Source organism: Leopardus geoffroyi, chromosome C1 (genome assembly GCF_018350155.1).
Source record: "Leopardus geoffroyi isolate Oge1 chromosome C1, O.geoffroyi_Oge1_pat1.0, whole genome shotgun sequence".
NCBI lineage: Eukaryota > Metazoa > Chordata > Mammalia > Carnivora > Felidae > Leopardus > Leopardus geoffroyi.
In genome coordinates, this window is record NC_059328.1 from 73,580,035 (window position 1) to 73,586,034 (window position 6,000).

A 6,000-nucleotide genomic window follows, 5' to 3' on the forward strand; every position below is an offset into this window, starting at 1 on the left:
AAATGTCGAGTTTGTGGTTGCTGTTGTTGCCTTTTATCTCTGTTATTTTATGAGAGAGAATAAAGTCCCTGGAATAGGTTACTTTTTTTGGTTTGAAAACGAGAACTGTGGAATTCATAAGATAACCCTCCAAGGTTTGACTGGTTCGTTACTCCTTTCTCCCCACTTTTGGGCCCCATGTTTATTCAAAACCAGATGACCAACCTGGTGAGATTACCTTGCCCTGTTTTGAAAAACTTGATATCCTTGCTTTTCACCTTGAAAACAGGTCTCAGACTGTATCTGATCTCTGCTATTCCCGTAAGATTCAGGGCCTCCCTCCTTTTCCCCACAGCCTTTCACCACAGACATATTGTTTCTGCACACGCTCGTAGCTGGGCTACGGAAAGTCACTTTTGAAAGATGCAGTTACGAAAGATAGGTCTGTGATTGGCCCTGAAAAACCAGTTTTATGGTAGTTATGATATGGGCTCTGGAGTGCCACCACTTAACTAGCTGCCTGGTCTTGAACAAATCAGCCTAAAGCTGAGTTTCCTCCTCTGTAAAATAACACTAATATCAACGATCAGTTTGAGGATTGAGATAATTAGTATGTGTGTAAACTTACTTAGCACTTACTTAGTTCCTGTTACTAGTGAGCTCTAAAGTGCTAACACTATCTTCTATGGCAAAGATTCGGATATCCCGTGTTGAGGTGTATATGCACTCAGTCATTAACATGTGCCAGGCACGAGGAATGTGAAAGATGAACAACAGAGTCCAGGCCTCTGTTTGTTAAGAAGAAAGGAGGTAAAGAAATAAAGAGCACTGAGCAAAAATCTATTTTTTGCCTTCCTGGTAAATCACCTATTTTGTTACTGTTAAGGATTCATAACGCCCATCCCAGACCTTTTAATTTAATACACTGAACGGCTCATCTCTTAATTTTAACCTTGAAATCACAGAGGTACCAACCTAGCCCAAGTAATCAAGCTCTAGATGCCTAGGACCCATTAGTTGGCTCCAAAATGTAAACCTCCATAGTCATCTATTATGATAGGCTTAATTTCATGACAAATGAACCTGACAACTAATTGGGTTCATAGATTAAAATGATACGGTTTTACTGTGAGAGGCATTGCTAACATTCAGGTGTAATATTTAATTCTATTCTATTTCAATTCAAAAGTCAGTAAAACTAAGAAATACGAATAAGGCAATACACCTAGCCCCGACCTTATAATTGGGTTGTGTTCTCAGAATTTATTAAAAACAGTTCTTTGAAACCCATGTGAAACCAATATACACATGGGCACAGCCCACAAAAGTTGGTTTAATCTAAACACGCAAGGATTTATCCCTTTATTAGGGCAGAGGGAGCTAAGGGCTATGCCCTTCCTGTTTTTCTGCTGTTTCCCCCAAGGAGATGTTTTAGTCTTGACTCCTAAAGCTAAGCAGTTTCTGTTTCCACCTGTGGATGATGGGGTTGTAAGCAGAGGATAGTCACGTTTGCGTTCTTAAAAGATACTTGCAGCGGTGTAGAGAATGGGCTCTCAGGCTGAAACCTGGGAACACGAAAACCTCCGAGGTTTCTGCAGTCGTCACGGGAAGCGATTACAAGGCTGGGGAGAAGCAGTTGTGTCTCAGGGCCAAAACCCCCAACATTTGGCGACAGATGGGAAGTGATCAGTAAATGGAGAGTGGGAGGCAATATTTGGGTTTGCAAAACACGGCAACAGTACAAACGTTCACCATCTCTTGCCTTTGCCCCAGTTATGCAATGATGGTTATTTTCCAAGTGCAAGTTTATAAAACAGGCTAGTGTTTGCCCAAAGAACCTAGGATCACTAAGACAGGATTCACTGTTTCACTATCAGATATTTGACTCCCATGCCTGTTTTTGCACATTCAGATTTTGTGACCCGGGTGAGGGTTTGGCAAAGAACCTCCCAAACACTTCGCTACCGCTCTGTGGCATCTAGTGAAACCTATCAGTCAACTTTAGCCTCTGCCTTATCTGATTTTCCTAAAGCCAGAGCCTCAAAATTAAAGCCATGCCTGGAAATGGCTCACATCATTAGCACTGCAAATTTAAAGGGAAATAGAGAAAGCATAGTTGTTGGATCAATGTTCATTTTAGAACTTCAGTCAAACAGTGGGCAACGAGATGACTAGAGCTGTCGGCCTATCAGTGATGCTGAGAAAGGAATGCAGGGCTCCAGCAGTTGCAGGAACTACCCCGTGTTCAGGTTTTACTGCTGAACACTCCCTGCCCTCCCAGCAAACAGGCAACATACAGCAAGTATTTTGACCCGTGAGAGTGTTGGGAAATTCCTCCTGCTGGGCCTCCACTGGAAGCCGCAATCCTCTGTGAGGGTGGAACTCAGGCAGATCCAAGAGGGATTATCCCGGGACTCTGGCATCACAGTTCGCTTCTTTCTTTCTCCACCTCCCTCTCTTCTTTCTTTCCAATTTAAATCATTCAATCTCTTAGTAGAAACTTGACATCAAAGAAACTCTGACATTTGAACACCTAATCTGATGTTTTGTTTTTTGAAAGATTGTGCCCTCTTAAAGTAGCAACTTAAAGCTTTAGCCTGCATCTCATTGAGTGTTAAAATCTGGCAAAGGGTAGACTTCTGGTCCCCAAGTGATCTGGCTTCTGAACTTTGGTTTTCTCTCACAAATGTGAACCTTTTTGACCTAAACTGGCATATTTCACTTGGCATCCCTAGAGATTTAAAGTGTTTGTGGCAATAACATTTAATTTGCATCCCTTTTACTCATTCGGGGGCCCCCTTAACACAGCCACGTTGAGAGGTAGGTAACAATGTTGAGAGTTTTCAGAGTCTCATGTGTTAGAAACTGATGTTTTTAAGCTGTTCTCAAAACCGATTGGCTAAAGTTACCCCTTCTCTGAGCAACAGCTTACCAGTAATGCCATTTGATGAAGTGGGCAGAGCCTTTCTGTAAATGGCTGACTGGAAATAAGTGACATTTTATTCAACCAAGAGTAACCACAGACTTTTTTTTCTGCCCCCCTCTGAAAAGTAATTTAAATTCTCTGGTGGACCTGTAATTAGGTCTCTTGGCACAGCATTGTTATCTGATCAGACTGTCATGCCCGTAAACAGTAAAAATGAGGATGTTGGTTCATTCATATGTGTGGTTTTTTTTTTTTTTTTTTTTTTTTTTTTTAAAGAAGGCTGTGGGCTTTAGGCCCCCTTCTCGCTTTCTCACTCATGCTCTGTTTCTCTCTGTCTTTGTCTCATATGGGGGCTTTTCAAATAAAACCTTAGACAAGAACAGTGTTTAAAAAGTGGGCCAGTTATATTTTGCTTCTCTAGTTCTGCCATGCTAATGGCTCCCTTCTTGATCATTTAAAACACTGGTCCAAATCCAGATGGAATTAGATGCCCCTTCCTGCAGTCAGACAGTCTGTAATGTTTGATACGGATCTTCTGAGTGGACAAGATGAGATTAGATTGGTCTCTCTGGGAGCCAACACTATTCATTTTGTAAGAAAGTTATCCTGGAGGCCTGAGTACTGCCAAGAGCAAAGTGGAAACAGAGCCCAGTCTTTCCCTCTTATCAAGATCCATAGTTGGTTCCACATTAAGCAGTGAAGTGCTCGATGGTAAAAGGATTTGAATAATGAGTTGGATCAGAAGCCAGGAAGGAGGTCCCTGCCACCCACGATGGAAATATGAATTTCATGTGTTGTAACTTTATTACCATTTTTTGTTTGTTTAAATATATGACAGAGACCAAAATCTCTGGCGTGGAGTCAGTGGCTATTTTTAGTTGCTGGTTTTTTTTTCATTTAATTAATATTTAATGAGCCCCACTACGTGCCAGGCGCTGCACAACAGACCTCCCTATGCACTATAAAGATTAACCCTTAGAATAATCCTCATGTTTAGTCCTTTACCATGGAGGAATGTTATAGTTTACAAGGCTCTTTCACATTTATTTTCTCCCAATACTCTCACCTAAAGGGGGGCTGTCATTAGCCTCATTGGCAATTGAGGAAACCGACACAGCTAGTAAGAGGGAGATGGGCTGAGTAACCAGCCCCCAGGCTGCCTGGGCCAGCAAACTGAGCTTCCTCTCGCTGTGTTCCTGTTTCTGTGTGAATAAATGCTCTGCTACAGATTAACTGTTGCAGTGGTTCTTAAAGTGTAGTGCTGTCTCTGGATCAATAGCATCAGCGTCAGCTGGGAACTTGTTGAAAGGCAATTTGCTCGGGCCCCAGACCTTCTGAGTAGAGCCAGCAATCTCTGTGTTAACAAGCCCTCCGCGAGGTTCTGACACAGACAAGTTCAGGAGCCACTAGCCTAGGGCACCAGTGCACGGATGAGATGACAAAGGCCTCCCGTGACAAAGAGCCTGTGAGCTAGGATTTGAACCCAAGTCTCTCCAGCTCCGATGCCGTGTGTTTTCCGGGTGGGCTCCTTAAAATAATCTTAGATTTTCCATTTTGGTAAATTCCTTTCTGAAATATCCAGTGGGGGAGAGGAGAAAAGGTCAATAAGAAAACGCATCTCAGGGGTGCCTGGGGGGCTCAGTCGGTTGAGCGTCCAACTTCGGCTCAGGTCATGATCTAGTGGTTAGTGGGTTCGAGCCTCTCATTAGGCTCTGTGCTGATGGCTCAAAGCCTGGAACCTGCTTCGGAATCTGTGTCTGTCTCTTTGTCCCTCCTCTGTTCACACTCTGTCTCTCTGAAAATAAATAAATGAAACATTAAAAAAAATAAGAGAAACACATCTCTGGATGTAAGGCACAAATTCTGCCCCATCTACTGACTTTCTGGTTTCTGGGTGAGATGAACATTGTCAGGGCGCGGGGGACCCTTAAAATCACCACTAGAATCCCCAAGGGCAGGAAATCCAGCCGTAGAGCAGAGGGTCCCAAATGGCTGCCCAGACTACGCACATTTCACCCAGAGCTTTCCGGGTCCGGTGTTCTTGTTCATTCCTGACGTTTTACTATGATGGATTTCATTGCAAGAGGGCTCTTTGCTCCCTGCCTGGCAGTATCCGTGGAGGTGTGGGTTCAGGTGGTATGGGAAATTCCTCGTGCTGTCCTCGCTGGCGGGACTTTCCTAGCTGAGATCCACAGCCTGAGGTCACATGTGGACCCTGCCAGCTGTGTGGCATAAACAAAAATGCCCACCTGGTTCTCATGAATTTCACCTGCATTTTATTTCTCCTTGAAGCAAGAGCCCAAACGGAGGCTTAGGCCACAGCTCCAAGGGTGTCCAGGGAAACCAGAACTGACCCCACACACATACACACCCGCGAGGCAAGGCGTTTCTGTCACAGGCTCTAGAGATCAGCAAAGGAGAAGCCTGAGCCTTTCTTTTTTGAAAGAGGAGAACTGTTGCCCACCCACAGAGCACTTCCTAGCAGCTGGTGCTGCACCGAGTGCTTTGCCTACATTATCTCCTCTCACTCTCAGCACTCTGAAGAAGATACTCCTATTAGCCCCATCTTACAGATGAGGAAAATGAGGCTCACCGAGGTCCACTTTCCCACAAACACACAGCTGGGAAGTGGTGGAGTTGGGATTCAAATTCAGGTCTGACTGCAGACGTCCATCTGTTAACCATTGTGCCACATAGACTCTGACGGCTGTGGCAGGCAAGGGAGAGGCTTTGTACTGAACGTCTGGCCGCACAGCCCCATAGGGCTTGGCAGCGGGAGACATGGGACCTTGGAGCCGAGGCACGTATCCACGTGGGCTGCAGCTGGGGCTGGAGCCCAGCAAAGGCCTCCACCAGGACGGCTTTTAACTGGGAGTGGGGAAGGGCGTGCTCAGGCCATTTTGCTTTCGGAAATGCTTCCTCCTACTCTCTATTTCTTCATGCATCATTCCCAGGTCAACAAATGGCCGTTTGTTGTTGTTGTAACTGTCTATAAAGAGTAGCCAGACTAACAGATCCGACATTTGGAAAATCACCGTAGGTGCCCTGTGTCTGCTTTTCAGTGTACCTGTGCAGCCCGAACCTGAGGCCTTGGC